Below are 18,471 nucleotides of genomic sequence, written 5' to 3'. Positions count from 1 at the left end.
CCACACTTGATGATGACAAACCATGATGATGATGATGTATCATTTCAATCAAGATGAAGACCAATATCCTTTGAGAATCATGAACCCTAATTTGAACCTCCACATCCTCAGATGATTAATGACCAGCTCAATGAAACCCTAGCTTGCACTTTGCCTTCCTCATCTTCTGATCAAGACTTGTGAGTATGACTTGCACAATGTAACCACATGATATGCAATATGCAATGCCTAATGACCTAAAAATGATATGTAATATGTTATGCTAGTCCCAAGAGAGGAGGGCAAATTTTGAGGTGTTACACTATTGAACGTGCTTCATTTAGCAGCACCCAAACATCACCAAAAGTATCAAATGTGTCAAAGGGCGATCTTTTTGAGTCAAGCAGAAGAAGAATTCGGATATGATTATTCAATAGGTGGCCTTAAAATTCCTTGCATTCAAGATGTTTTTTTTGCATGTTACTTCTCGATTCAATAGCCTACAAATATTGCACAAAATGAGCCTGACATAAATTAGCATAGTAATTTTTTACAATAGAAATCATTTAAATTTGTAGTTTTTTTCCTTTTCCTACTCTTGGAATGGGTTAGAATTGTCCATCTGAATAGGAAATTATGAAAGAGATTATTTGTTATTATTCCTAATCTTAATGACAATATATTCAACATGAGATATCCCAAGGCAAGTGATTTTTACATATTGTAGAGCTTCTATTAGTATATGTTTGGATTGGTGGTATGTGATGGAATTGAATGAAGTGGTAACTAACTGTGTTTTAATTTTTGGATTTGCAAATAATAGATGAAGCGGATGGAATCAATTCTATCTTATTCCATCCGATCCTTCAATTTTCATTCTGTTCAATTTAGGGTGTGTTCAACGGAATAAATAAATTAGTTATGTTACATTCCGTCAAATTAACGAAAATATCCAAACAATATAATGAAATAGTTTTTATTCCGTTCTAGTCCGTCAATCCAAAGGTAAACGAACCAACTTTGGAGAGTTTGCAAGAAAGAAACCTTTGGTGTGGTGATAGATAACCAACCAACATATTAGTTTTAAAGACTTGCTTTGTGTGATAACAAGAGTGTGATTACCTATATTGCATAGGTACGGATAGTATCCGTACCGGATAATGTTACGGAGTATAACATTTTTAGAAAAATTAAGATTACGTTAGTATAATTTTTTAAAAATACAATTATAAAAATAACAAAAGAATTATATTATTTTAAATAACAATAAAATATTAAAATTAAAAAACAATTTATTTAAAAATAGTTAACGGCTATACAATAACATAAATAAATCACATATAAAAAGTATCAATAAATCATGAAATTATGGTTGAATATTAATTCTTTTCTATCCAATATTATTAAAAAGAATGACTTCTTATTTATTGAGAAAAAGACTAACAATTTCAAAAAAAAAATTGAATACGTGATACCAAATGCATACCAATTGGTGTACCAATTTAAAAAAATAAAAATAATAATTGTTACGACTTCGATCAATACCGTACGCGGTACGGTATGCCTAACAATATCTAAAAAATAGTTTATAGTACCTCAACTGTTTGAGGCTAAAGACGGCATGAAGATGTTTAACCAGTTTACAAACAATAGTAGGGGAATTCCCTAATATGGTAATATCATCCAATAAACAATGAGATAAACTACTTGAATTTTCTTATAATAGGTAAAGAGGGAAGTGTCATATTTGCTTGCTCGAACCCCATAATTAACCAGAGTTTAGGTCAGGCGATCAAGTCATTGTTTTGGAGTCTGTTTGAGGCCATACAAAGTTTTATGCAACTCGCAAACATGTATTGGGTCATCACTATCAAAGGCCCGAGATTGTTGCATATATACATCATCCGTAAAAAGCCCATTGAAGAAGGCATTGTTGAAATCTAGTTGTTGAATGGGCCGCTTTGAGGAGAGAGGAAGAGTCCACACATGCCTTATGATGATGGGTTCTATCATTGACGATAAAGTTTCAATTAAATCAAACCTCGGATTTGATGAAACCCCTTGGGAACTAGGCTAGCTTTGAACTTATTGATGGAGCCATTTGAGTTTTCCTTAATCTTAATGTGGGAATGGAATAAATTTGATAACATTGTTCATGATGATTTGGGGTAGAAATTCTATTTGGTTTCATTTGTTGTCATGTTCTATGTATGGTGAGTTAGAGCAGCAACATCTTCATGTTGGTTTTCGCCTGAAGGAAAAGCACAAAGCTTACCAATACGTTTTAGGGATTGTGACTCTAGTTCTATTGATTATTGGGTAAATTTACTGTTCCACTTCTCTTTGTTGTATATTTGTTATGTATCTCATGAACTGATTTACTTGTCTATAATAAGCATTAAAATTAATTTGTTTAAATGCAGGTTATCAGTTGGATTGGTGATATTGTTTAGAGGCGATAATGGATTTGTCACTGCCATTGGTGTCATTGCCTAACCTTTGGGCTGAGTTCTAAATGGTATTACAACAATTGAGAGGGTTTTATATATATTCAGAGTTTTGCTACTACATTGAAGGTTAACTTTGGTGATTTGTGTTAAATGAAATTTGATAATTTAAGTGTTGGATGAAAATCACTTATGAGCGGAAGAAATAGAAAATGTGTCGTGGACGTAACCAGTTAACGTAACTGGTTATCACTGAATGGATTTTATTTTCGTAACAGATGTAACCGGTTACAGATTTAGTGTAATCGGTTATATGCAATAGTTTTTAGTTTTTTTCCTGGTATTTGATTGTGTAACATGTATCCCAATCATCTTGTAATGCTTTGTATAAATGTTATGGAGGCATCCTCATCAATGTTAAGGAAAATATGCTCACCCTCAATTAATTTCTCTCTCTCAATTCATCCATCCCTCTCCACACTCTAATTTCTCTATTATTCATCAATATCAATCTTGTGGTTTCAAATTCAAACATTTGACATCAAGATTCTGATTCTGATCTAGAAACACCAAGTGTGCAACGTGAATTTTGTCACTAATGAAAGAATATCTGCAAACCTACCTATCATTGATGCGAAGAATTACGATAAATGGTGCAAACAAATGAAAGTGTTGTTTGGCTACCAAGATATTTTTGAAGTGATCAAGAACGGGGTGAATCACCTTCTCCAAGGTGTAACAAATGCATAACGAACATCACATAAGGAAGAGAAAAAGAAAGATTTCAAGGCGTTATTTTTGATCCATCAATGTGTGGATGGTGACAACTTTGAGAAAATTGGTGATCGTGAATCGTCAAAGCAAGCGCGAGAAATCTTAGATAAGACATATACAAGGGTTGATTTAAATGGAGGAAAAGGAGACGGTCAATGATTTCACAACAAGAATCACTCAATTAGTGAATCAAGTGAAGGCATATAGAAAAACAATCACGGAACACTATGTTGTCACGAAAATCTTGCGTTTTTTAATGCCAAGATTTGGCAATGTGGTTGCAGCGATTGAGGAATTAAAAAATCTTGCGACGATGAGCAAAGAGGAATTACAAATCTCTCTTGACACTCATGAGAAAAGGATGAAGGAGAGAAGTAATGATAAGGCAAAGACGGAGATTACTTTGTAAGCCCGCTTCAACGAGAAGGACAAGAGATCGAAAGGAAAATGGCCTATCAAGAGTAAAGGGAATTTTCATGATTTTGGTGGAAGAAAGTCCCAAAGTTCCAAGAATTCGACTTTTCGAAGGGGTGAGAGCAACTTCAACAAAAATGGTGGTCAAGGAAACTTTAGAGATGAAAGAAATGAAGGAGAATTGCCATCCAAGGCGCAGCGGAATATAAAAATTTCTCCTTTAATGATCCTTACGAATGAGCATGATCAGTGATAGAATCGTTACCTCTTGTGGAGATTCAAACCTTTGGTGCAGATCTCTGACAATGATCAACCTTTGATACAGATCCACGGGGCGATCACGAATGTTGAACGATGACAACGTCTCTACTCAGTCCACACGAACGAATTCCTTCAATCGCAGTGCTAGCTGTTTGTGAGTGAAGGCTTTGAGTGAGAGAGAGAGAGATACGAAATTCCAACTCTTCAGTTGTGTTGTCTGGAGTGTGAATGCTTCTACCCAAGGGGTTCTATTTATAGAACCACTTGTGTGGGCTTCAAGCCAAAAAGCTCACTTAAGTGCATTTTGGCCCATATCTCAGAATATGCCAAAATCACTTAAGTATTTGGTACTTTACCATATTTCGTATTCTTCTTAAGTAAACCGTACCTTACGATGTTCCTTAATTATTCTATCTCTCATCAATCCGTCCTTTGTGTGTGACCCTATAGGTTTTCGCGGCGTTGGCAATTATATTAAATCATGCATTTAACATAATAAACAGTGAGCGGTATCTAGCAACACATCACTGCTACCCAAGTCACGAAAATGTCATGTGATCTGACAAAACCTCCTGTGATAATAATTATGTGTATAATTACCCCTTTGCCCTTATGTCTATATTGAACACAAGGTATAGACCATGTCACCCTTGTCCAGTTCAATATTGGGCCCATAGACATTTATCCTGTTAAGCAGGATTGGCAAATTCCATCTAGGACACTCATGTCCCTCAGCATGCTTCGTGGAGTACCTATCAACTGCCTTTATGGTTATCCAGTTACGGACAACGTTGGATCAGCAATAAAGCACTCGACTCTACATCTAGGATCCATAGTGGTTTCAGGTCGAAGAGTGGTATACACTATTATCACCATGAGAATAACTTATGACACTTTGCATAACTTTCTATATAGTATTCTCATAGCGGGTCAATCCAGTATGAATATTACTCTTAATATTCATACCTATGTTTAAGACTTGATAACTCTTTATCCATGATCCATGAGACGTGATCATCAGTCTACAAACATAATAGTCTCCATGCTTTAATGTTATCCCATTTCATAATAAAGCTTGACTACGGACATTTTAAGAATAGTGTCCTTATGTTTAATGTGATCTCATGATTAAGTCATACTTGATACATTAAATGGACTATCTATTCCAGGGACTTTATTAAACAAACATAATAAAGAAAAATGCCTTTTATTATTAATAAATAATTCGATACAAGTACCAAAAGTATTGGCCTCTAGGGCTTACACCAACAAGAAAGAGGTTTGACAAAAGTAAGGATCAACGATTTAAGTATCAAAGGTTCAATCATTTTGCAAGAGAGTGAAATGCGAACAAGAAGGAACCTCAAGGAGATGAAACAAAGATTGCAAGACAAGAGTTTGATAAAGATAACACACTCTTGGTCATGATCACAAAATGCGAATGCAGCAACAGACTGCGAGATAGCAGTAACAACAATTTTAGGAATGTTGCAAAAAAAGGTTGTAACCAATTACATGAAAGCTGTAATCGGTTACATGTAGAAGAAAGTGTTATGGTGACTCTGAGAGAAAGAGTCAAGTGCATCGAGGAATCATATTTGGACTCATGGTGTTCTACTCATATGACGGGGAGAAATGTTTGGTTTGTTAAAATTAATCGTGCCATGAAGAACAAAGTGAAGTTTGCGGATGACACCACTCTAGTGGCCGACGAGATCGATGATGTTTTAATCATGAGAAGGGATGATGGACATTCCTTGATCAAAGATGTATTGTACATTCTAGTAATCAAATGTAACCTTCTAAGTATTTGCCAATTGCTTGAGAAGGGTTATAAGATTCACATATTACCCTTAAATCTCTTATAACTTCCAATAGAACCTTCAAGGTTGACCTGAAGGTTATGGAGCATAAATGTCTTGCTACATCGGCAAATCGAGAAGAATATATATGTCAATATCGTCTTGGGCGTCTAATTTCCGAGATTTCGAAGACTTGAAAAATAACTGAATGGTAACAGGATTGTCATTGATTAACATACCGACTGAATTTTATGAAGAATGTGTGCAAGCGAAGCAACATAAGGGTAAATCCAGTAAGGGTGCAGGTTGTAGAACCAAGAATCACCTCGAGGTGGTATATTCGGGTGTCTGAGGACCGATGCAAGTAGATTCCATTGGTGGCAATAGATATTTCGTCACATTCATCGATGATCATAGTAGAAAACAATGAACATACCTAATCAAGAGAAATGATGAGGTATTTGAAGTGCTTAAGAAGTTCAAGTCCATGGTTGAGCGACAAAGCGGCACAAGCTCAAAGTGCTCAAAACAGATGATGGATGCGAATATGTCTCAAATGAATTTGAGAGATTGCATGATCAAGAAGGGATTGTACATGAGTACAATCTTATACACCGCAGAAAAACGGTGTTGTCGAAAGGAAGAATCGATCAATCATGAACATGGTAAAAAACATGTTAAAGGGAAAGAACTTTCCGAAAGAGTTATGGGAAGAAGCGGTATCCACAACTGCCTATTTGTTGAATAGGTGTCTAACAAAGAAGCTTGAGAAGGTAACACCAGAGGAAACATGACTGAGATTCAAACCGAATATGAACCATTTGAGAGTTTTTGGTTTTGTAGCATATCGACATGTTCCCGGGAAGCTTATAATGAAGCTGGATGATAAGAGGGAGAAATGATGATAATTGTAGGGTATCACTTCACTGGTAGTTACAAGTTGTTTGATGCAACAAACAAGAGGGTTGTGATCAACCGAGACATCATTTTCTATAAGATAAAGCCATTGCAGCAGCTTGTAAACGGTTACATAAAAGCTGTAACCGCTTAGAGCTTTGAAAATTCAGATTCTTCAGAATTGAAAAGTGCATAAACACCCGTTGCCAAAGCCCAAATTGAAGAGAATGTGAGAAGATCAATAAGAAAAATACGTTTGCCTCAAAGACTCTAAGATTATGAGCTGTTCTAAGACAACGAAGTCAATGATCATGGTGATTTTGTCCATTTTGCACTTATGGCCGAATCTGAACCCAATAAAACGGAAGAGGCTTTAAGAATCTGAACCCGATAAAACGGAAGAGGCTTTAAGTAATCTCAACCCATTTATCAAATGGACATCAAATCCGCATTTTTGAACAAACCGCTTGAAGAAGAGTTGTATGTAGAACAACCCCCATGGTTTTGTTGTGAAAAACCAAGAGCTAAATTTCTACAAGTTAAAGAAAACGTTGTACGGTTTGAAGCAAGCTCAAAGAGCTTGGAACAAAAGGATATATGGTTTCCTAAAGTAGGTTGACTTCAAGAAATGTGTATCCGAGCATGGCATGTATGTGACGACGAGTGCAAGTGAATGAGTGATTATCCTTTCTCTATATGTAAACGACTTTTTGATAACGGGCAGTGTAGCGGTAAATTCATGACCATTAAGTTATGGATAAACTTAACATCAATTAAACCAGAGTCGCCACCGCGCTTTTATTGTTTCCAAGGGAAAAGTACGAACAAAACCCAAAGATAAGAAGTTTTCAAATCAAAACTAATAAAATGCCAGAGATTACAGGTAAGGGGGTTGGTTACACAGAGGGAAGGTGTTAGCACCCAAAGTGTCCTAGGGAGCCCTTTTTGTGTGTACATGTCTTTTGGTATAAAATGATGTTTGCAATAAATAGAGTGGATATATGAGAAAAGAATTTATTAATTATATTTTTGTGTTTGACAAGACCTTCGGACTTGTGCATACGTACCAACATAAAATGAGGGATCAAAACCTCGTAGTTCGTGGTACCAATTTCAAAGTGGATGCATTGCTTTTTAACAAAAATTTAAGTTTTAACAAAGGCACCAAAGAGCCTAAAAAGGTTTGAATGAGTGTTATTTCTTTTTGTCTTTTGAAATTTTAAGTCAAGTATAGTTAGGTTCATTTACAAGTTTGATTAAGAAAAGAGTTTAAAAATGCAATGGCATAAGGCCAAAATTTCTAATTTCCAATATGGTCTAAAATTTAGAAATCACAAACAAAGAAGATTTTAAAAGGAGGGAGAGATTTGAAATTAAAGAAATGGGGAGGAGATGAAGAGACTAATCCTAAGCAAAAAATTTAAAAGTTAAGAGTTGAAAAGATCTGACCAATGGGATGCAATCCAATAGACAAGAATGTCATATAGAAACCCAAATTTCCCTTGGACTTTAGAATCAAGCAATATCAATACACAAATATCAAGATGAAGAGCAAGGCATCAAATAAAGATAGTCACATTCAAGCTTAGCAACTCTATGATCTTCTTCATAATCTTCCATATATCAAATGACATACTTCTTGAATGGCTTAGAGATAGGTATTAAACACAAGTTCAAAGTAACAGCTTCAATAAGACCATATAGCAGATGAACTCAAATGGAAACACAATACTTGTATCATATGAAGTTTCAATTCACAAGCACTTGGTTTCATGAAAGTTGGCATTGGCCAAGTCCTTTTGCATAGGGAGTGCTGCCTAATTCTAAGTCCAATGTCTCAGATCAAATCCAACAGTCCACACAAATGTCTTTTAGGGTTTTTGTTGTTATTATATGCATTAAGGTCAAAAGACCACAATCACAAACAAGTATATACAATCACAATATAATCACAAGATGAGGCTCAAATGAGCAAAGTGAAAATAGCATTAAGGTAAACAAGTTAAATGGTATGAATAATGGCAAATGAATAAAGACTTAAAAATTAAAGTGCATAAGAGTAAATGAGTTGAAATTAAATGTTAGTCGTTAGTTGATTAGAAGTTAGTATTGCTTTTGCTTTTGTTTTGTTTAAATCATTCTTTGGAGAACACTCAACCCACTATTCACAAACATGGATCCTTGAACCAAGACATCTTCCAAAGGAAGGAAAAAAAAGCCAAGTTTCCACACAATACCATGAAAGAGGGGAGACTTACAATCTCACTTACTAGAATGATATGCCTTTTGTGTCAACAATTTAGCGTTATGTTAAGCAATCGTAATTGGACTTATGTAGAAGTCACAACTATTTGAGGCCGAGCAATAGAAAATTTAGTGTTAATGCATGTTAGAGATATGGTATTGTGAACCATACTCCTAAAACATACCACACTTAAAAGAATGCAAAAGGGGTGGACCTAATCTCATCCATACTTAGGTTGATTTTGCAATCAACTAGCCTTAGGATATAGAGATATCATAGGTCCATGAAATGAATGAGAAGAGAATGAGATTGAGATGAAGAGGAGAGGAAATGAAATCAACACAAATTGGTCAAAGGATGACTTTTATCAAATTAAAATCATTCATTCATTTTGGGAGATGAAATGTACATTTCATTTATCCCCTAAATCCAATGATTTTAACTCAACAAAGTCAAATCAACCTTGACCAAGGCCCAACAACACAAGTCAAACTCAACAAGTCAATATCAAAATCTCAACACAGTTTATTTTACAATTAAACAATTAAAATCAATTAAGTAATGCATTAAATTAAATTATGGTTGGTCCAAATCCTAAAACCTCATTAAAACACCAAATAAATGGTCATGAGATTTATCATAGGTCAAACAAGGTCAAAGGACCCTGGGGAAAAATTTCATTAATTTTTGAAACTAAAACTATTTTTTAACAATTAAAAATATTCACAAAAACAATTAAATCATGAAAAATATTAATAATGATCCAAAAAATAATTTTAATTCAAAAAATGAAAGAGAAATTTATTTAAAAATTTAGGTGAAACTCTCATATTTTTTGGATCAATATTAAAATTAATATGAATTAATGAAAATAAACCAAATAAAATAAAAATCAGAAAATAGCAAAAAATGTGGACCACTTGATCTCCCTCATTAATTGAGGTGGCAGATCAAGTGGTCCTCAACGCGCGTTCCATCATGGACACGAGTCAAAGCGCTGCAGAGATGGTATTCAAAACCAATGCACGAGATTAAAACAATTCAAAAGGATCTTATGGCTCAGATGAACGCCAGCACACCACCGGAGCCAAAGCTCCGGTCTCCTTCTCCGGCGAGTGTCACCGGACTGGTTCACTCTCAACCATCACCAAAATTAAAAAGAAAGACATGAATTTAAAGTAAAAATGCCCAGGAGCTCGAATCTGGCCTCAATTTCTCCTAACTCCAAGCATATTGAAAGATACATGGAGTTGAAATTTGAGGATCATGATCTGAGTTGCTTCGATTTGACCTTAAAGCAACTCAATCTTGTTGCCTACATTGGTAGACTTCAGAAAACCAAAGATCAAGAAGAATTATGGAGAATTAAGTGAGAATCGAAGAGATGAAAAATTCTGAAAAATACCTTCAATGAAGGTTTGTATGAGCACGATCTTGGTTCCACTTGCTCTTGATCTTGCTCTGGACACTTGATGGAGTAGGATTGAATCAACAAAAGGCACAAGACTCTTGGAGATTTGAATCTCAAAACAGTGAAGATTCAAACTCAATTTCCAATGGAAATTCTCAAGGTTATCCTTTGAATGAGAGGGTTTTGGAGATTGGGATTCAAAGCTGGCGCGCAGGGTCCTTAATTCAGGGTGCAAGGGTCTTTATTTACAGCCATATGATTGCTAATTGCACACTTGAAAATAAGTTCCAAAAATAGCAATGTACATTGCATGGATGCATGGGTGTGTGATAGACCAATGTAATCATCTCTTCAGGTTCACAAATGAGTACAAACATTGCTGAAGTCACATTGGTAAGCCATGCAATTGTGTATGAGAAATGCAAGTTCAATTATGCCAAATGGTCATCCATGTTCAAGCCATGTGCAAGTTACTCATACCTTTTCCAAATGGGATGAAATTGGACTTTTTGGAAAGGTTAGATCAAGAGGAACAACTTTCATGTTGAACACTTTTTAATTTTAAGCTTGGATCATTATGAATTTTGAGTTGGAAGTTGGTAAAATCAAACATGTCAAAAAAAATTCTAAGTGTCAAGCCATATGTTCACTTATTCCACCTTGGCTAACTTTTTATGTGAGCTTCAAATGAGAAAAGTTCCTTCATAAAAGTTGTAGCTCTCTCAAATTCCTTCAAAATGGTAACAAATTTGACCTCATTCGGGTTTAGTATGAAGGAGTTATGCATTTTTGAAGTTGAGGAAAATCAATTGTTCAATGGCATTGGTCCAAAAGGACCTATAGTGTATCCTCATATCACATGCATATAAAAGTTGAATTTGCTCATCCTCCAAACATCAAAGTTGAATTAGACATCTTGAATTTTATTTTGAAACTTGAAAATCTTTCATCTCATAAAAATTGAGCAATTTATGGCCTTGGGAAGTTGACTTCCAAATTAGGGCTTAGACAAAATGACCTATAATCTTTCACCATAAAAAATGACTTTCCAAGAAAAACTAGCTCTAGACCTCAACATGAAAGTTGTTTGGAATGTAATTTGGAGTAAAGTTTCTCTTGGAATCATTTTCATATGACAAAAACTATAGGATATAAGGTCTAGGGAACCCCAGTTTTGATTAGATGAGTTCCTCTGGTCAACCACCATGAACCAACTTGCTACCTCGATATTCTCTTGACTTTTGGGACTCGTGGATGATCATATATGCATAATATGATGAAGTTTGAAGTACACCTTGAAATATTTGATCAATTGTTGAAGAAGCTTGTTGAAGAAGTCACATAAGATGACCATATGAATTAGGGTTTCCAAGGCAAACCACCTTCAAACTCTTGATGATTTCTTGATCAAAATAACATGTAAAGACCATGGGGATTCATATATGATACTTAGATCCATAGTAAACCAAATCTTGATTGAGTTCCTTGCAATGAGGGTCTTAAACCCTAGATGTGAGCTTGATAGATCAAAGGTGAGCATGTGCCCTACCTACAAAAGAGATAGATTATACAATGACATATTTTTGGTATTTTAGTTAGTAAATGTTAAAAAAAACAAAGTATGATATAATCAAATGTGCTTGGTGATCTCTCTCAATGCAAACCCAATGAATGAGGGGTGAGGAGGATGCCAAGATATGATCCCAATGCTAATGCATACGATAATAATAACATGAGGGATCTTAGGGTCAAAATTGGGGTCTTACAACTGCCCCTATTTAAGGACGTTCTAACTGAGGAGATGAAGGTTAAAATCGTCGCATAGATTTAGTAGAATGGGCTTAAATAGCAACATATAGAAACAAATTTTGGTTCCTAAGAGACCTCATGATGCATATGATATGAATGTTGAAATAAATCCCTGTGGGAAAATGTTGCCACAAAGGAAAAGAGTCCAGAGAGACTGAAAGTCCACAGCAGTATAATGCATTCCATAAGGAAAACATACTGGGGAGACAGAGACTCGGGGGAAAAAGGATAAATGTATGTAAGTAAAAAATAATTAAATTTAATATTTTATAATATTGTCAAATTAAAAAATAATTATTTTTATAAATCAATTACAATTTATCATACTTTATTGTTTAAACATTATTTTTCTGAAAATGTGTACTAAGATAGATGATAAAGAGTATAATTTATATATTGGAAAAACTATTTTTCATTAATTTAATTAGTTAATTTAACTATTTTTCTATTTTCTAAATACAAATAAAAATAATTATAATATTATAAAAATTATATACAAAATATATATTTGTGGTTAAAGAATAAAATTAATGTCTTTATTTCATATTGTCAATATAAAAATAAAACAAAAACTTATAATATATCAACTACTACGGTGGAAAAAATGAGTTATTTTTCACACTTCAAATTTTTAATACTTTTTTGTTTAAAAATTAGTTATTAAAGAAATCGTTTAAACATACAACTCATACAATGAAAAAAAATGAAACACCATAATTTTTTTATAATAATAAAGATAGATTTTAATTTTTATTTAATTTTTAATAAAGAAATCGTTTAAACATACAACTCATACAGTGAAAAAAAAAATGAAACACCATAATTTTTTTATAATAATAAAGATAGATTTTAATTTTTATTTAATTTTTAATTTTTAATTTTTATTTACAGGAAATAAAATCATTATTTTTATCTTCTTAAATAATTTTAAAATATTCTTCATTTAGCAATAATTAGTGAGTTAATTGTTGTAGAATTAATATCACAAAAAATAAAGAAAATTAACGTTCTCATGTATAATCATTTTTTATCTTAAATATTAAATTAATAAATGAAAATAAAAGAAAATTAAAATTGATATATATTTCTCTCTATTCTTTAAATAATATTTGCTTCTCTTTCTTGTCTATTAACTATTGAATTAATCTAACGATATATAATTGCACATGAGAGAGGGCATGAGAGAAAAAATTGGAGAGGATCCAAATCCGTGTAATTACATATTGAAAAACAAGTGAAAAATATTTGTGCTTAAAATACTTGCTTAGATGATGTAGGTGGTAGTTTTACCTTTTATTGTATTTTGGAATCAGTATTGCTATTATTTAATATTGAAGATAATAAGTAAAATGTTGTTGTGTTTATTCCTCAGCCCAAAGTTGGTTTATAAAGAGGGAATACAATAAATTACAATCAATTTTTGCTTAATGGAAAATAAAGGAAAATAAACTGACATTTTGGAACAATAAAAAAAGAAATAAAATATTGATGCATTTTTCAACACCTCTCAAGTTGGTGCATAGATATCTATCATGTCCAATTTGTCTATCAAATGCTCAAAGGTAGATCTTGCCAAGCTTTTGGTCAGAATATCCGCAGTTTGCCGACTTGAAGTCACAAAAGGTAAACATATGATTCCAACATCTAACTTCTCCTTTATGAAGTGTGAATCAATCTCAATATGCTTAGTTCTATCATGTTGAACTAGGTTATGAGTTATGCTAATAACAGCTTTACTGTTAGAGTATAATATCAATGGAAACTCAACTTTCATCTTAAGTTATTCTAGGACTCTAAGGATCCATAATCATTCATAAATACCTTGAGACATAGCTCTAAACTCAGCTTCTGCACCACTTCTTATTAGAACCCTTGTTGATTGCTCATCCATGTCACAAGATTACCCCAAACATAGGTGCAATATCCAGAGGTTGATTTTCTATCTATGACTGAACCTGCCCAATCAACGTCGGTGAAGAAAAACACATTTATTTCACTAGTATTTTTTAAAAATAAGCATTTTCCAGGATTTCCCTTCAAATATTAGAGTGACCTATAAACCGGCTCAAGATGTCCCTCGAAAGGAGAATGTATAAACTGACTTACTACACTAACTAAGAAAATAATATTAGGTCGAGTGTGTGACAAATAAATTAGTTTTCCAACTAGTCTCTGATATCTTCTAGTATCAACAGGAACATTACCTTATCCCCAAAGTTTAGCATAAGGATCCTTATCTACAGGACGACACCCACTCATTCATGTTTCTTTCAATAAGTCTAGAATGTATTTCTATTGTGAAACCACAATACTATTCTTTGACCGAGAAACCTCCATACCAAGAAAATATCTCATGAATCACAAGTCCTTGATTTCAAAGTCTACTGCTAATTTCTCTTTCACTCTTGCCATTTCCACGGTATCGTCTCCAGCAAGGACAATATCATCAACATAAACAATCAAGCATCAACTTTACCATCATGGTAGAACTTTGTGAACAAGGCGTGGTCAGCCTGTCCTTGAATGTACCATTGTTTCTTCATGGACTGAGTGAATTTTTCAAACCAAGCTCTAGGGGACTGCTTTATCCCATATAAAACTTATTTTTTTGCATACATTTGATCCAAATTTGTTTTCAAAGCCAAGAGGAATGTCCATATATACTTCTTCTTCTTGATCGCCATTGAGAAAGACAATCTTAACATCTAACATATGTAGGGGCCAATTTAGATCAACAACAAGAGATAAAAGAATTCTTTCAGTTTCCAATTTTGCAACAAGAGTGAATGTTTCTAAGTAATCTATACCATAGTTCTGAGTAAATCCTTTATCTATCAAGCAAGCCATGTACCTTTCAATTGACTCATCTAAATTATACTTCATAATAAACACCCATTTGTATCCAACTGTCTTCTTTCCATATGGTAGTGTCGTAACACTCCAAATTTTGTTCTTTTCAAGAGCTTTCATCTCCTTAAGTACAACTTCCCTCCACTTTGGAATTTCTAGAGCAATTTGTACACTTCTTGGATTTCTACACTAGATAATTTTGAGGTGAAGGCAGACAAAGATGAAGACAAATTTGAATATGATATAAAATTGGACATGATATGTTTAGTGCAAGATCTAACAGGTTTTCTAATGGCAATGCTATCATCTATATCAGGATACAAATTACGACTATCAGAAAAAAAAAGATATACTTATCTTTCCTATTCTTAGGAGGTTGATCATTTCTCAGTTCAGATTTCTGACAGTGTTGAAATGTGGACTCATCCCTTCCTTTGTGGAGCTTTTTCACAAACCCCTTCCCTTTCTAAGTCATGTTTCCTAATTCAAATATGTTTTCTTGAAGTGACTCATTATTTTGTGGCATTTCAGTTAGATCATCATTATCATCGTTTTTAAGATTCTCATTGTTTTCTACATGAGAAAATGTAGGCTCAGATTCACAAGTTTTCTTACTCATAGGAGTAGGATCATATAAAGAATCATGACCATTTTCTGTTGGTGCATAAGTATAAGTCTCAAAACTTTGTGGTATAGGAAAATATAAATTATTTAAAAAACTCATGTCCTTGATTTGAAACAAATCTTCCTTAAAGATGAGTGTCATCAAGAAAATGTTTATTTTCAAATAATGTAACGTCCATAGTAACCACTAGAAGAAAACAACGGTTTAGCGTCGGCCAGAAACCCTCGCTAACAAACCAAAAATCGACGTTAATAGGGTCTAGCTTCGGCCAGGTGTCGGGGTCGGGGCAAACTTTTCAAAGCTGGAAGTTAATTATAGCTAGCACCGATATAGTGGCGGACAACATTTAGTGTCGGCTTAGGTAAACGTTAAGGAGACGCTAATTGTTGACCCTTTGGTCTACGCTAATTCTAGTGTTAACATCAGCTTGTATCGATGCTAACGTATGTCACGTGTTAATATTTGAACGGGTTGCCTTTAAAAAAAACATTTTTCATTATCAACTAGCGTCGGTCTTGGACGCTGCTAAGTTGGAACACATCACATATAATGTGTGCCACATGCGGATATGTGATTGGGTTGCCTTTCAACAAAAAATTATACATCATCTCATAACGTCGATTTTAGCCGACGGTATATCATATCTCATTATAATAGCGTCGAGGTCAGGGCTGACGCCATTTACTGTATCATTATAATAGCGTTGGGGTCGGAGTCGACGCCATTTACTGTATCGTTATATCCATTTTTCGGTCATACCAGTATCTATTTTATTTAAAACCTGTTCATTTTTATGTCATACCTATTTATTCTAATTGAAACTTGTTTATTATCACCATACTGATCTCCTTGTAGCTAACAATTAATTATATAGAAGTAGTAAAAAACTATGAGATCCATAACTTAACCTTTTTGGAATATAATCCACAAATCTTCAAGTACACCAATAAACTGGTTACATAATACAATACTGATAACACTATCCTCTAGTCCAAAACGAATTTACTTATATCAAAATACTGATAAGCTCCAAAATATGGTTGAGCAATGAACATATATGTATCAAAATAAATACTTAAAACTATCCCATTGAATATAAAGCAACTCGATCTACTGATCATGATCACTAACATCCTCCTCCTCCTCCAACATTTAAAAAACATAATAAAGGTTAGCAATGGATGATAAAGCAATCTAGGCATAAATCATGATTGATTATGGTATCAAAGTTTTCCAACATTTTTATGTTCATGAACATAGCAACCAAATTTTTTTAATGTCAAATCAGCTAAAACACGAATACTAAGAAAACATTCTTTGAAGTAAAAATGTTAATTACAATTAAATAAAAATGTTAACGACTAGATTATACTCAAATAAAAATGTGATTCAGAGTAAGTTTAAAAAACTTACTCTTAGAATAAATTAAACCCCCTCTTCAAGTACACCAATAAACTGGTTACATAATACAATACTGATAACACTATCCTCTAGTCCAAAACGAATTTACTTATATCAAAATACTGATAAGCTCCAAAATATGGTTGAGAAATGAACATATATGTATCAAAATAAATACTTAAAACTATCCCATTGAACATAAAGCAACTCGATCTACTGATCATGATCACTAACATCCTCCTCCTCCTCCAACATTTAAAAAACATAATAAAGGTTAGCAATGGATGATAAAACAATCTAGACATAAATCATGATTGATTATGGTATCAAAGTTTTCCAACATTTTTATGTTCATGAACAAAGCAACCAAACCACTAGATTATACTCAAATAAAAATGTGATTCAGAGTAAGTTAAAAAAAGTTACTCTTGGGATATAAACCTTTTGTACAATACTACTTTGTGATATGACTTTTGTCTCCAGTACATAAGTTCTCATTTGTGTAATTATAAGTGGAGTTCCATTACATAAACCTGATTGTTGATTAATAATTCTCAACAACATTATCGGAACACCAATTTTTAGTCTTAACTCATATGTTGGTAGGCCGGAAGAATTAATGGTGTTAAGAAATTCAAGGGTATGAATATCATCAAGACTATTATTGTTTTCACCAAATGAACATGAACTATCAGCACTTAAGTATGTTTTTTCATCACATGGAATCAAAGTCATAATATAGTTGTTCAATGTATCAACAATATCATTTGTAGGTGCTAAGATTTCCCTATACTGAAAAAAAGAATAATCATTCATATTATCCAAGAATGATGGATATATGGTATCAACAATTGAAGCAATAGGGTTGCCTGTATTCTTAATTAGCAAGTCATCTGGTATTGTAATTTCATTTTCACCATCATTATTTTCTCCGATGTTCCCATCACCAACTTTTAAAATCCAACTCGAGAACTCTTTTACGTCATTGAGATTCGAGCACAAAGATATAGATTGGAGTCTCATATTTTTTGTCAATGTTAAGACTCGACAAAATTGCCAAAGGTATGAAGAGTTAATGCTAGCATGTACAATATCTTCTCTCATCCCTTTTGGAATGACAAGAAGAATTTGCCTGAAATCACCGCCCAAGACAACAACTTTTCCTCCAAAGGAAGATTCATACTTATTTGATTAAAGACTCTAAGTATATCCCTAAACGATTTATCAACAACTTCAAAGCAATGTTTATGAACCATAGGAGCTTCATCCCAAATAATAAGCTTTGACTTAACAATTAATCCAGCTAAAGGATCAACTGGCGTAATACGACACATAGAATTCTTATTGGTATGGAGAATCTTGAATGGGCTGTCCTTCCAATAGGAATAAGTAATGATGATATTCCACTCGAGGTTACCGTTAAAATAATATCTCCCTTTGATCTAATTGCTACAGAAATCACCCTCCATATAGGAAGAAAATTCTGCCACGATTATCATTCATGCTACTTATAATTGTGGCACATATATTCATTTATTCTCCAGTCATTGTGGAAG

General features: G+C 33.5%; 1 pseudogene; it reads right to left on the bottom strand.

Annotated features, from left to right (window-relative positions):
• Positions 1–15,355: 15,355 nt before the first annotated feature.
• On the bottom strand, positions 15,356–18,171 carry LOC127087716 (uncharacterized; annotated as a pseudogene).
• Between the last annotated feature and the right edge of the window lie 300 nt (positions 18,172–18,471).

Source organism: Lathyrus oleraceus, chromosome 5 (assembly GCF_024323335.1).
Source record: "Lathyrus oleraceus cultivar Zhongwan6 chromosome 5, CAAS_Psat_ZW6_1.0, whole genome shotgun sequence".
NCBI lineage: Eukaryota > Viridiplantae > Streptophyta > Magnoliopsida > Fabales > Fabaceae > Lathyrus > Lathyrus oleraceus.
The sequence above is the reverse complement of the archived record's forward strand: the minus strand, read 5'-3'. Positions and strand labels throughout refer to the sequence as shown.